Source organism: Kogia breviceps, chromosome X, assembly GCF_026419965.1.
Source record: "Kogia breviceps isolate mKogBre1 chromosome X, mKogBre1 haplotype 1, whole genome shotgun sequence".
Lineage (NCBI taxonomy): Eukaryota > Metazoa > Chordata > Mammalia > Artiodactyla > Physeteridae > Kogia > Kogia breviceps.
In genome coordinates this window covers 87,748,785-87,763,768 of record NC_081330.1, presented here as the reverse complement: position 1 = coordinate 87,763,768, position 14,984 = coordinate 87,748,785, and the positions used below count along the sequence as shown (strand labels likewise).

General features: G+C 37.3%; 1 protein-coding gene across 17 annotated transcripts in view; it reads left to right on the top strand.

The window, feature by feature from the left end:
- The window catches only part of PFKFB1 (6-phosphofructo-2-kinase/fructose-2,6-biphosphatase 1), a 77,218-nt gene that overhangs the window by 22,863 nt on the left and 39,371 nt on the right, over nt 1–14,984 (top strand). The gene's annotated exons all lie outside the window — the stretch shown is intronic.

Here is a 14,984-nt window from a genome sequence, read left to right as displayed (position 1 = left end):
GTTAGGTTATTTTAGTGAATTCTATTTCTCTGCAGTGTGAAGCCTTTGGTGTTACTTCTTGGAGGGCATAGACTTTGGTCTCACTTTGACCATCTCTTTCCCTGATTACTCTACTAAGCTGTCAGTCTCATCTGGTATTACACTCTGGAATCCACTAATTATTAGCTGATTGCTATTATTTTAATTAAATTCTGGCAAAAGTAGTCTTTGAGGTTAGCTCTGACCTGAGGAGGGCTCTTCTTAATTGGCTTTTTCTCTGGTTCTCTGGTGAACTAGCTGTTCTATGGTTTAGCTTGTTGCTCATAATTAAGTGGACTTATTGTTTTCAAGAGCACCCTTAGGCTCTTGTCTTATGGATTGCTTTTCTCCATTGGCAAACCTTCTGATCCACTGCTGTGGGTGCTGGGTGGGGCAGTGGCCTCTGGTCTTCTGTTTGCCTATCCTGGTGTAGTACTTCTGGCCTCTGAGCAAGTTGGAATGAGGGTGATCAGGAACCCAGTATTCTCAGCCTACTGCACCTGGGGTATAACCTGCATCCTATGGGTAGGGACTGGATGAGGGAAGGACATATCCAACCTCTGAGCTACATTTGCTACTGCAACTTGGAGCTGGAAGGGATGTGAGGTGCTGACTGTCTGCCCCTCCAACTGAGGTACCATATGATTTTATTGGGCGAACTCTCTTAGGTGGGAGCCCCATCTTTTTGGCCACACACACACACCTGGAGTGGAAGTTCCATTAAACTAAACTTGGGGGGCAAGAGTGAGGATCATGGCAAAAATGCCACAGATACTCACTGTTCTTACTGAATTTTGGTTGATTTTTTTGAATAAATGCTTCATGTACTGTATCCCATTAGGATAATTTTCAGAGACTTTAAAAGGTTATTTTTTAAAATAATATTTGCCAGTTTTGCTTTTTTCACTGGGGAATGGGTTCGCAGAACTCCTAATGATGGAAGTAAAAGTCTCACAATTGATTTTTTGTGTTGATCTTGTGCCTTCATCCTTGCCTAACTCACTTGTTAGTTCTAAGAATTTTTATACTTTTGGGGAATTTCTATATAGATAATCATGACATCTACAAATAGGAAATATTTTATTTATTCTTTTCTAAACCGTATGCCTTTTATTTCCTTTTACTGCCTTATTGCAGTGGTTAGAACGTCTAGTACTATGTCAAAAGAGTAGAGAGAGTGAACATCTTTACATTGGTTCTGATCTTAGGGGGAAAGTATTGTCTTTTACTTTTTAAAAATTTATTTATTTAATTTTGGCTGCATTGGGTCTTCATTGCTGCATGCAGGTTTCCTCTATTTGCAGAGAGCAGGGTATACTCTTCATTATGGTGCACAGGCTTCTCATTTCAGTGGCTTCTCTTCTTGTGGAGCACAGGATCCACACACGGGCTTCAGTAGTTGTGGCATGAGGGGTCACTAGTTGTGGCTTGTGGGCTCTAGAGTGCAGGCTCAGTAGTTGTGACACATGGGCGTAGTTGCTCCGTGGCATGTGGGATCTTCCCAGACCAGGGATCGAACCCATGTCCCCTGCATTGGCAGGTGGATTCTTAACCACCGTGCCACCTGGGAAGTCCAAGTCTTTCACTTTTAAGTGTAATAATGACAATAGGTTTTTGTTGTAAAGATTCCTTATCAAGTTTAAGTAATTCATTTCTATTCCTAACTTGCCAATAATTTTTATCACTAATTAGTGTTTAATATATGAAGTGTTTTTTCTACATGCATTGACATATTTTTCTTCTTTAGCTTATCATATTGTGAGTTACATTAATTTATTTTTTTGAATGTTCATCTAGCCTTGTGTACTTAGACTGAATTCCACTTAGTTATTGCATATAATTATTTTAATGCAACGTTGGATTCTATTTGCCAACATTTTTTGATGATTTTTATATTTAAGTTCATGAGAGATATTGACCTATAGGGTTTTTTGGGCACTCTATTTGTCTTGTTTTGGTATCAGGGTAATTCTGGCCTCATTAAATTAGCTGGGAATCCTCCCTTCTCTTTTGTTTTCTTGAAATTATTGTGTAAAATTTGTGTTAATTCTTCTTTAAATGTGTGGTAGATTTCTCACATGAATACATCTGAGCCTAGAGATTTCTATTTCTGGAGATTTTCTTTTTAATTAAATTACTTTAATGATTACAGGACTATTCAGATTGCCTATTTCATTGTGGTTGAGTTGTGGGAGGTTGTGGTTTTCAAGGAATAGGTCTATATATTCTAAGTAGTCAAATTTATAAGAGTAAAATTGTTTGTAGTATTCCCTTATTAGCCTTTAAATGACTGCAGGATATGTAGTGATATAACCTATTTTATTTCTGATAATGGCCATTTGTGTCTTCTCTCTTTTTATATTTGTCAGTCTTGCTAAAGGTTGATCCATTTCATTGATCTTTTTTAGGAATCAACTTTTTATTTTATTCATTTTCTCTATTGTTTTTCTGTTTTCATTGATTTCTGCTCTTATCTAATATTTCTTTCCTTCTGCTTCCTTTTGTTTATTTTGCTCTTATTTTTCTAGTTTTTTTAAAGTGGTAACTTAGATTACTGATTTGAGACTTTTCCTTTTTCCAATGTAAGAATTTTAGTGCTATAAATGTCCCTATCAGTACTGCTTTAGCTGCACCCCTCATATTTTGAGAAGTTGTTTTTTAAGTTTAAATCAGTTCTATGTGTATTTTCAAAATTTCTTTTGAGACTTCTTTTTTCAGTCATGGATTCTTTAGAAGTATGTTCTTTAATTTCCAAGTGTTTAGAGACTTTGCTGTCTTCCTTCTTCTGTTGATTTTTACTTTGATTCAGTTAGGATCAGAGAATACACTATGTTTAATGTCAATCACTTTAGATTTACTGACTATTGTTTAATGGCCCAGGACATGGAAATGTACCATGGACACTAGAACAAAATATTTATTCTGTTGTTTCTGGGTGTAGTGCTTTATAAATGTCAATTAGATACTGCTGATTTATTGTGCTGTTTAATTCTTCTACACTGTTGCTGATTTTATGTCTAATGATTCTATTAATTTCTGAGAGTGTATGTTGGAGTCCTCAGATATACTTGTGCATTTGTCTTATTTCTCCTTTTAGTTTTTTTTTCATTTATTTTGAGGCTTTGTTGTCTGGTATGCATACAATTTGGATTATTATATATTCCTAGGGTATTGATCTTTTATTATTATGTAATTCCCTTTTGTATGTAGTAATTTTCTGTGCACTGAAGTCTAATTAACTGGATAGTAACAGCTACTCTTGCTTTTTTAAAATTAATGATTTCATGGTATATTCTTTCTTCTTTATAATATATATTTATTAACCCACTTAAACATGAAAATAATAAACCTACTACATGATAACATAAATAGCACATTTTTCATAAAATAACTTTATTTCCCCTCAAAGAAGGTAAAGCAAAATTGTTTTATGAATTTGTAAATCTCTTTTATGTCTGGCGTAATAGAAGATAGATGTATTTTCATACCTTCTGCATTCAATCTGTTGCAATGTGTTATCTTGGTTGAAATATATGAAGAAAATTTGTCCTCCTATACAGTAGCTTGGGAAAACAGCAATATGCTAATAGCCTTTAGTTTTAGATAATTTTATTTTTCTTTGATATTACACAAAAATTAGACAATTGATAGTTGCTTTTTTATATTGTGGCAAGAACACAACATGTGATCTACCCTCTTGACAATGTTTTAAGTGCATAATAAAGTATTATTAATTATAGGCACAATTACAGTAGATCTCTAGAACTATTCACCTTGTATGACTCAAACTCTACCCATTGAATAGCAACTCCTTATTTCCTGGCAACAACTATTCTACTCTCTGCTTTTGAGTTTGACTATTTTAGATATCTCATATAAGTGTAATCATGCAGTATTTGAACTTCTGGAACTGGCTTATTTCACTTAACATAATGTACTCCAGGTTCATCCATGTTGTCACATATGACAGGATTTCCTTATTTTTTTAAGGATGAATAATGTTCAATTATTTGTATCTACCATATTTTCTTAATGCATTCATCAGTTGATGGATATTTAGGTTATTTCTATATCTTGGCTATTGTGAATAATGCTTCAATGAACATGGGAGTGCAGATAATTTCTTGACGGTCCTGATTTCAAGGATAGTGTCTTAAACAAATGGAAGTGGGGAAACTGGATATCCACATGGAAAATAATGAAATTGGACCCTTATCTTACAACATACACAAAGATCAAGTCAAAATTCATTAAATATTTAAATATAAGACCTGAAACTGTACAACTCTTAGAAGAAAACTTAAGGAGAAAGCTTCATGACATTAGTCTAGGTAGTGATTTCTTGGATATGACACAAAAAGCACTAGCAACAAAAGCAAAAATAGACAAGTGGGACTACATCAAACTAAAAAGCTTCTGCATGGCAAAAAAACTTAACTGTATTTGAGTGGATCTATTTCTGGTTTCTCTATTCCATTCTTTTGATCTATATGTCTATCCTTTGCCCATACTACACTGTACCTTTATAATAAATCTTAAAATCAAGTAGGAAGTTACCTCCAAAATTGTTCTTATCTTGCAATTATTTTAGTCAAACTAGTTCCTTTTACTCTCCATATTTTCAGAGTACAGGTATTTTGCCTCTTTAGGTAGGTTTATTCCTAGATATCTTATTATTTTTGATGCAATGGTAAATGGGATTGTTTCCTCAATTTCTCTTTCTGATCTTTTGCTGTTAGTGTACAGAAACATGACAGATTTTTGTATATTTATTTCATATCCTGCAACTTTACCGAATTCATCAATGAACTCTAGTAGTTTTCAGGTAGCATCTGTAGGATTTTCTATATATAATATCATGTCTGCAAACAGTGACAGTTTTACTTCTTGTCCACTTTGGATTCCTTTTATTTCTTTTTCTTATCTGATAGCCATGGCTAGGACTTCCAAAACTATGTTGAATAAAAGTGGTAAAAGTGGACATCCTTGTCTTGTTCCTGATCTTAAAGGAAATGCTTTCAGCTTTTCACTGTTGAGTATGATGTTAGTTGAAAGTTTGTCATATATGGTCTTTATTATGTTGAGGTAGGTTCCCTCTATGCCCAATTTCTGGAGAATTTTTATCATAAATTGTTGTTGAATTTTGTCAAAAGCTTTTTTTGCATCTATTGAGGTGATCATATGGTTTTTATTCTTCAATTTGCTGATGTCATGTATCACACTGATTGATTTGCAGATATTGAAAAATCCTTACATCCCTTGGATAAATCTCACTTGATCATGGTGTATGATCCTTTTAATGTGTTTTTGGATTTGGTTTGCTAGTATTTTGTTAAGAAGTTTTGTGTCAGTGTTCATCAGTGACATTGACATGTAACTTTCTTTCCTGTGATATTTTTGTCTGGTTTTATTATCAGAGTGATGGTGGCCTCATAGAATGAGTTTGGGAGTGTTCTTTCTTCTGCAATTTTTTGGAATAGTTTCAGAAGGATAGGCATTAATTCTTCTCTAAATGTTTGATAGAATTCGCCTGTTAAGCCACATAGTCCTGGGCTTTTGTTTGTTGGGAGTTTTAAAATCACAGTTTCAATTTCATTACTTGTGATTGCTCTGTTCATATTTTCTATTTCTTCCTGGTTCAGTCTTGGGAGATTGTACCTTTCTAAGAATTTGTCCATTTTTCCCGGGTTGTCCATTTTACTGGCATATAGTTGCTAGTAGTAGTCTTTTATGATCCTTTGTATTTCTGTGGTGTCAGTTGTACCTTCTCCTTTTTCATCTCTAATTTTATTGATTTGAGCCCTCTCCCTGTTTTTCTTGAGTCTGGCTAAATGTTTATCATTTTGTTTATCTTTTAAAAGAAGCAGCTTTTAGTTTCATTGATCTTTTCTATTGTTTTTATCCCTATGTCATTTATTTCTGCTCTGATCTTTATGATTTCTTTCCTCCTACTGACTATGGGTTTTGTTTGTTCTTCTTTCTCTAGTTGCTTTAAGTATAAGATTACATTGTTTGAGATTTTTCATGTTTCCTGAGGGAAGATTGTATTGCCATAAACTTCTCTCTTAGAACTGCTTTTGCTGTCTCCCATAGGTTTGGGATCTTCTTGATTTTGTTTTGATTTGTCTCTAGGTATTTATTGATTTCCTCTTCAATTTCTTCAGTGATCCATCAGTTGTTTAGTAAAATATTGTTTAACCTCCATGTGTTTGTGTTTTTTACAGCTTTTTAAAAATTGTAGTTAATTTCTAATCTCACAGAGTTGTGTCGGAAAAGTTGCTTGATATGATTTCAATTTTCTTAAACTTACCAAGGTTTGCTTTGTGGCCCAGCATGTGATCAATCCTGGAGAATGTTCCATGTGCACTTGAAAAGAATGTGTATTCTGCTACTTGTGGATGGAATGCTCTATAAATATCAATTAAGCCCATCTGGTCTAATGTGTCATTTAAGACCTCTGTTTCCTTATTGATTTTCTGTCTAGATGATCGGTCCATTGATGAAAGTGGGGTGTTAAATTCCCCCACTATTATTGTGTTACTTTCAATTTCATCTTTCATGGCTGTTAGTATCTGCCTTATAAATTGAGGTACTTCTATTTTGGGTGCATATATATTTACAATTGTTATATCGTCTTCTTGGATTGATCCCTTGATCATTATGTAGTGTCCTTCTTTGTCTCTTGTAACAGTCTTTATTTTAAAGTCTATTTTGTCTGGCATGAGTATTGCTATTCCAGCTTTCTTTTTTTTCCATGTGCATGGAATAACTTTTTCCATCCCCTCACTTTGAGTCTGTGTGTGTCCCCAGATCTGAAGTGGGTCTCTTGTAGACAGCATATACAGGGGTCTGTTTTTTGGGTATCCATTCAGCCAGTCTATATCTTTTGGATGGAGCATTTAATCTGTTTAAATTCAAGGTAATTATCAATATGTACATTCTTATTGTTATTTTGTTAATTGTTTTAGATTTCTTTTTTTAGTGTTTTTCTTCCTTCCCTCTTTTGTTCTCTTCTCTTCTGGTTTGATAATTATCTTTAGTGTTGTGTTTGCATTCCTTTTTCTTTTTTGTGTATGGACCTATTGTAGACTTTTGTTTTGTGGTTATCATGAGGTTTTGATATAGCAGTTTCTATATATACTATATACAAGATTGTTTTAAGTTGCTGGTCTCTTAATTTCAAATGCATTTCCAATATCCTGCATTTGTACTCTCCTCACGATTTCTGGTTTTGATATCTTTTGTATGCAGATGATTTCCTACCTTTACTGTATGTTTACCTTTACTGTTGAGCTTTTCCATTAGTAATTTTCTTGTTTCTAGTTGTGGCCTTTTCTTTTCCACCTAGAGAAGTTCATTTAGCATTTGTGTTAAAGCTGGTTTTGTGGTGCTGAATTCTCTTAGCTTTTGCTTTACACTTTTGATTTCTCTGATGAATCTGAATGAAAGACTTGCTGGGTAGAATATACTTGGTTGTAGGTTTTTCCCTTTTGTCACTTTAAATATATCCTGCCACTCCTTTCTGACCTGCATGATTTCTGCTGAAAAATCAGCTAAGTTTATGGAGATTCCCTTACATATTATTTGTTGCTTTTAAAATTTTCTCATTGTCTTTAATTTTTGCCAGTTTGATTAATATGTGTCTCGGTGTGTTCTTCCTTGGGTTTATCCTGTATGGGACTCTGTGCTTCCTGGACTTGGGTAACTGTTTCCTTTCCCATGTTAGGGAAGTTTTCAGCTACTATCTCCTCCAATATTTTCCCAGGCCCTTTCTCTCTCTCTTCTCCTTCTGGGACTCTTACAATGTGAATGTTGTGCATTTAATGTTATCCCAGAGGTTTCTGTGACTGTCCTCATTTCTTTTCATGCTTTTTTATTTATTCTGTTCCACAGCAATGATTTCCACCATTCTGTATTCTAGCTCACTTATCTGTTCTTCTGCCTCATTTATTCTGCTATTGATTCCTTCTAGTGTATTTTTTATTTCAGTTATTGTATTGTTCAACTCTGTTTGTTCTTTATATCTTCTAGCTCTCTGTTAAACATTTCTTCTACTTCTCAGTCTGTGCCTCCATTCTTTTTCCAACATCTTGGATTATCTTTACTATTATTACTCTGAATTCTTGCTTGGGTATTTTGCCTATCTCCACTTCACTTAGTTGTTCTTCTGGTGTTTTATCTTGTTCTTTCGTCAGGAACATATTCCTCTGCTGTTTCATTTTGTCTAACTTTCTGTGTTTGTGGTCTCTGTTCTGCAGGCTTCAGGATTGTCATTTCTTTTGCTTCTGGTGTCTGCCTCCTGCTGGGTGAGGCTTGTCTAGAGGCTTGTGCAGGCTTCCTGGTGTGAGGGACTAGTGCCTGACCACTGTTGGTTGGAGCAGGTTCTTGTGCCTCAGGTGGGCAGGCCTGTGGCAAATGGTGTGTTTAGAGGTGGCTGTGGACTCAGGAAGACTTTAGTCAGCCTGTCTGCTGATGGGTGGAGCTGTGTTACTGCCCTGTTGGTTGTTTGGCCTGAGGCCTCCCAGCTCTGCAGCCTAGAGGATGTTGGGTAGAGCCAGGTATTGCTGCAAAAATGGCAGCTTCCAGGAGAGCTCATGCCAATGAATATTCCCCAGAGTCTCTGCCTCCACTGTCCTTGTTCCCACAGTGAGCCTCAGCCACCCCCTGACTCCCCAGGAGACCTTCAAAGACCAGCATGTAGGTCTGAACCAGGCTACCTTCTGAAGTCACTGCTTTTCCCTGGGTCCTGGGGCACACGAGAGCTTGTGTGTACCCTCTAAGAGTATATTTTATGTTTTCACCAGTCCTGTGGAGTTCTTCTGATCAAGCCACTGGCCTTCACAGCCAAATGATCTGGGGGCTCCTCCTCCCAATGCTGGACCCCCAGACTTGTAAGCTTGATGCAGGGCTCAGAAATCTCACTGTGGGAGAACCTCTGCAATATAATTATTTTCCAGTTTGTGGGTCACCCACCTGGTGGGTATGGGATTTGACTGCATTGCAAATGTGCCTCTCCTACCATCTTTTTGTGGCTTCTTTGTCTTTGGGTGTAGAATATCTTTTTTGGTAGGTTCCTATCTTTTTTGTTAATGGTTGTTCAGCAGTTAGTTGTGATTTTGGTGTTTCTGTGAGAGGTGGTGAGCTCAAGTCTTTCTACCCCACCATCTTGTCTCAAACCCCCATAACCAATCTTCTTTTATGGAAGAACCCTGAAGTATGAACAGGTGGTTTCACACAGTTCTAAGGTATAGATTTCTGGAGGGATAGGAACAGACCAGCAGTTCACTGAGTTCTCATTACCAGGTTCAGTGACATCCCTTGCTCTTCACCACTTCTTTTGGTTCTCCATAGCATACATTTTCTGGCCCATTTCATGAAAAGGGAAGGTATCATGGAAAATATCCTAGAGAGTAGTTGAAGACACTAGTGAATGCAGGTCAATGAATCCCTGCAGTTGAACCATCCAATTCTGCCTGGCTCATACCTCTTTGGGTTCCCACTGGGCTCTGTTCCCTCTGTTGTCTCTGCACTCCAGCATAATGTGACAGGGTAGATCTGATACCGTCTGTGCAGTTTTCTCTCTGTTCTGGCTGCTGCAAACTAGCTGCTGCACTCTCCTCCAAGGCTCTGAAGCTCTACCTCTGTCCTGGCTGATCTCCCTGCAGGTGAGGGGACTTCCCAGTGTGTGGGACCCTTTCCTCTTTCACAGCTCCCTCCCAGGTGTGCAGGTCCTGCCCTAATTTCTTTCCCTCTTTCTTTTTTTTCTTTTGTCCTACCCTGTTACATGGAGATTTTCTTGCCCTTTCAGGAGTCTGAGGTCTGAGTCTGCCAGCATTCGGTAGATATTCTGTGAGAATCATTCCACATGAAGGGTGTATTTTTGATGTATTTGTGGGAGGAGGTGAGATTCATATTCTACGGCTCTGCCATCTTGATCTGCTCTCTCATTCAAGAATTTTTATAATAGATAATTTTAGACAATTCCATCGCCTGTGTCATCTCATCATTCATGTCTGTTGATGGTCTTTTTTCATGTGAGTTGAGATTTCATAGTTATTTGTATCTTGATTGATTTTAGTTTGTATTGTGGACATTGTAAATATCATTTGAGACCAAGAGTATTGTTTTTATCCTATGGAGGTTGATATTTTTGTTTTACCCTTCTGTGTATTGGGGTTCCAAAATCAATTACATTTTTGAAACTTTCATAGTACTATTTAGACCAGTACGGTGTGTGCACCACCTAGTGGTCAGTGTGGGACTTGGGATGATTCACTTTCCAAATCTTTGGTAGGCTAATTAGGGTCACATCAAAGCACTCACAGATCAAACGTGAGCCCAGCGGTTCAAAACCACTTTTTGCAATTTCTTTTCTAAACTGTTCCCTCTCCCATAGTTTTTCAGTACTTTCCATTTCTCTAGGCTCCCATTTTCTGTCCTCTGTTCAGAAACCACCCACCTGCTTGGTAGTATCACTTCCAGAAACAAGTTGCAGGAGAGAGAGAGGAAAAATTAGTATGGAGTTTAGTTTTGTCCCCTTGATGCCATGGCTCCACCTAGAGAAAGAACCTTATCCCTGAGAGTTTTGATTACTGGAAGTTCCCTTTATGGACCACTCTTGCTTCTGGACTACTTTTGCTGTCACTACTCCCACTGTGGGACCAAAACAGAAGTCGAGTAAATAAAAACCTGAGGAATTTCTCACATTTTCACATTTAGGAGTTCTCTTTTCCTCTCCTTAGGCCATAACATCAAGGCTTCTCCTGTATTGCACTCTGTTAAACAATGCTCACCTCTGGGTTTCATATCATGTCAAATTCAGGCTTAGGAAGCTGGAGGGAAAAAATAATGTTGAACTCACAACCGTTTAGGTGGCATTTCAAACTCTGATTTTTTTCCCAGTCCATCTGCCTATATTTACTTTTCAGTTTTCAAATAGGTGTCCATGAATTCTATCAAGGTTTTATATTCTAGTTAGTTAGTGAGAGATAAAAGAAGGTCCCAGAACTGGACCCAGCTGCATGTGTTTTGTAGATGGCTTCTAGTCGATTCTTGCTTTTTTTTTCGCTCTGACAATCTCTGTCTTCTAACTGGTGTGTTTAGAAAATTCACATTCAAAGTGATTATTAATACAGTTGGATTAAAACCTACCATCTTGCTGTTTTTTCTATTCATTGCATTGTTGTTTGTTTGTTTTCTCTCTCTCTCTTTTGAGTTTTCTTACTTTATTTGAGTATTTTTATGATCCCATTTTATCTCCTCTATTTACTTATCATTTATATATCTTTTAAAAAATTTAGTGGTTCCCTAGGGTTTGCAATGTACAGTTTAAAATAATTGGGTTTGGGCTTCCCTGGTGGCGCAGTGGTTGAGAATCCACCTGCCGATGCAGGGAACACGGCTTCATGCCCCGGTCCAGGAGGATCCCACATGCCGCAGAGCAGCTGGGCCCGTGAGCCATGGCCGCTGAGCCTGTGAGTCTGGAGCCTGTGCTCCGCAACGGGAGAGGCCACAACAGTGAGAGACCTGTGTACCGCAAAAAAAAAAAAAAAATTGGGTTCATCTTCAAATAACACTATATTGTTTTGCATGTAGTCCAAGTACCTTACAATAGAATATTCCCAATCTTACTCCCTTCCCTTGTGTCACTATTGTAATCATTTAATTTTTACATTTGCTATAAACACCCAATACATTGTTACTATTATTGCTTTAAACAGTTGGGTTGTTTAAATTGGAAATATAGTTGACATACAATATTATGTTTCAGGTTTACTACATAATGACTTAACATTTGCATATATTACAAAATGATCACCATGATAAGTCTAGTAACCATCTGTCCCCATACAAAGTTATTATTATTACAATATTATTGACCATATTCCTTATGCTGCATATTACATCTCTGTGGCTTATTTATTTTATAACTGGAGGTTTATACCTCTCACTCCTCTTTACCTATTCAACCCCCACCTCCCCTCTGACAGCCATCCATTTGTTCTCTGCATCTATGGGTCTGTTTTCATTTTGTTTTGTTTGTTTCTTTTATTTTTGGGATTTTGCATAAAAGTGAGATCATATGGTATTTGTCTTTCTCTGTCTGACTTATTTCACTTCACATAATACCTTGTAGATCCATCCATGTGGTCACAAAGGTCAAGATTTCATTTTTTATGGCTGAATAATATTACATTGTGTGTGTATACATATAATGTAAATTATATATATATATATATATATATATATATATATATGACAGATCTTCTTTGTCCATTCATCTATTGATGGACACTTAGATTGCTTCCATATCTTGGCTATTGTAAATAATGCTGCAATGAACAGGGGGGTACATATATCTTTTGTGATTAGTGTTTTTTGTTTTCTTCAGATAAATACCAAAAAGTGGAATTGCTGGATCATATGGTAGTTCTAGCTTTAAGTTTTTGAGGAAACCCTCACTGTGTCCATAGTGGCTGAACCAGTTTACAATCCCACCAACAGTGCACGAGGATTCCCTTTTCTCCACATCAGTCAGTTATTTTTTAGAACAATTAAGAATATGGAAAATAAAAATATATATTTTGCCTTCATGTATTCCTTACTGAGGGCACATGCTTACTGAGGGCACATTCCTTACTGAGCTGAGGGCACATGCTCTTACTTTAATTATGTAGATCCAATTTCTGACTTATATCTTATCCCTTCTGCCTAAATAATGTCCTTTAATATTTCTTATAAGACACGTCTGCTGGTGATGAATTTCCCGTTTTTGTTTGAAAAAAAGTCCCTATTTTACCTTTATTTTAATTTTATTTTTTTATTTTTATTTTTGTGGTACGCGGGCCTCTTACTGTTGTGGCCTCTCCCGTTGCAGAGCGCAGGCTCCGGACGCACAGGCTCAGCGGCCATGGCTCATGGGCCCAGCCGCTCCGCGGCATGTGGGATCCTCCCGGACCGGGGCACGAACCCGTATCCCCTGCATCGGCAGGCGGACTCTCAACCACTGCGCCACCAGGGAAGCCCTTGCCTTTATTTTTGAAGGACATTTTTGCTGAATTTAGAATTGGATAGGCAGGGTTTTTACTTTCAATATTTTAAAGGTTTCATTCCACTATTTTTGGCTTATGTGACTCTCATACAAAGTCTCATATAATTCTTCTTGTTCCTCTGTAAGTAAGGTGTTCCCTCCACCCTTTTTCCCTGACTGCCTTCAATATTTCATTTTGCCTGATTTTCTGCAGTTTGAATTTGATATGTCTGGGTGTGGTGTGGCTCTTTTAAAAATTTTATTTACCCTGTTTTGTGTTCTCTAAGATACTTGGATCTGGGGTTTATATCAATCGCTAATTTTGAAAAATTTCAGCAATTATTTCTTCAAATATTTTTTCTCCATTCTCTCTCTCTTCTTCTAGTATTCTAACTTGATAGTGTCCCAAAGCTGAGGGCACAGGTGGAAACTCACCACAGTTGAAGGAGAAAATTTGAAAAAATGCTCTAACCCAGGAGGGATAGGAATATGTGCTAGGCCCACAGTTTTATTTAGAGGAGGGTCAGGAACATTTGGGAATGTCACACCTTTATGACTCAGGATAAGCCTGTCTAAGACTGAGACTTAATCCAAAAAACATAGTATGTCCCTAGTCCCCTATTCTCCACTACAAAGCTAAAATAAATCAAGTAAAATAATAGCAGACTTTATTTTTAAAGAATGCAAGAGGTAAGTTGCCTCCAGAGAGCAGCACAAAGGGAAGAATCAAGGAAAGAAGAAAACGTAGTCTGAAGAGACAAACAAAATCATCAGGACAAGACTGTTTTGCCACATGCTGGAATTTCTGTTTTCTTTTGTTGTTGTTGTTGTTTTGGTTTTTGGTTTTTTGCGGGTATGTGGGCCTCTCACTGTTGTGGCCTCTCCTGTTGTGGAGCACAGACTCCAGACGCGCAGGCTCAGCAACCATGGCTCACGGGCCTAGCTGCTCTGCGGCATGCGGGATCCTCTCGGACCGGGGCATGAACCCGTGTTCCTTAATCGGCAGGCGGACTCTCAACCACTGCGCCACCAGGGAAGCCCCCTTGTTTTCTTTCTTTACCCTTTATTTTTTCTCTGCATTTCAGTTTGTGTAATTTCTATTGTTCTAGTTTCAATTTCACTTATTCCTCAGCTGTGTCTAGTTCACTAATAAGCACACTAAAGGCATTCTTCAGATCTGTTGATGTGTTTTTTCTCTTGTATTTACATATGATTCTTTCTTATACACTTTATCCCCTGCTGCTATCTTATCTGATCTTGCATGTTGTCTAACTTTTCCAATATAGAAAAGTATTTAACATTTTAATCACAGCTATTTTAAATTGCCTGTCGGAAATTCCAGCATGTGTCATAACAGTCTTGTCCTGATGATTTTTTTGTCTCTTCAGACTACGTTTTCTTCTTTCCTTGATTCTTCCCTTTGTGCTGCTCTCTGGAGGCAACTTACCTCTTGCATTCTTTAAAAATAAAGTCTGCTATTATTTTACTTGATTTATTTTAGCTTTGTAGTGGAGAATAGGGGACTAGGGACATACTATGTTTTTTGGATTAAGTCTCAGTCTTAGACAGGCTTATCCTGAGTCATAAAGGTGTGACATTCCCAAATGTTCCTGACCCTCCTCTAAATAAAACTGTGGGCCTAGCACATATTCCTATCCCTCCTGGGTTAGAGCATTTTTTCAAATTTTCTCCTTCAACTGTGGTGAGTTTCCACCTGTGCCCTCAGTTCCTATTGCCATTCCTTCTGCAGAGCAAGGCTTGTTTTCCCTAGGGGAGATAGAGTAGATTGGTCTGGGCAGAGTTTTAGTAGGGTTGGTTATTCCTCTCTGCTAGCTGCAATGAATTTCCACCAGTGCGCTCAGACTACAGTTTTATTGCCTTTCCCTGTGAAGGTTAAGGCCTTTTATTCTGCAGTGTATAAAGGCAGAATGCTTTG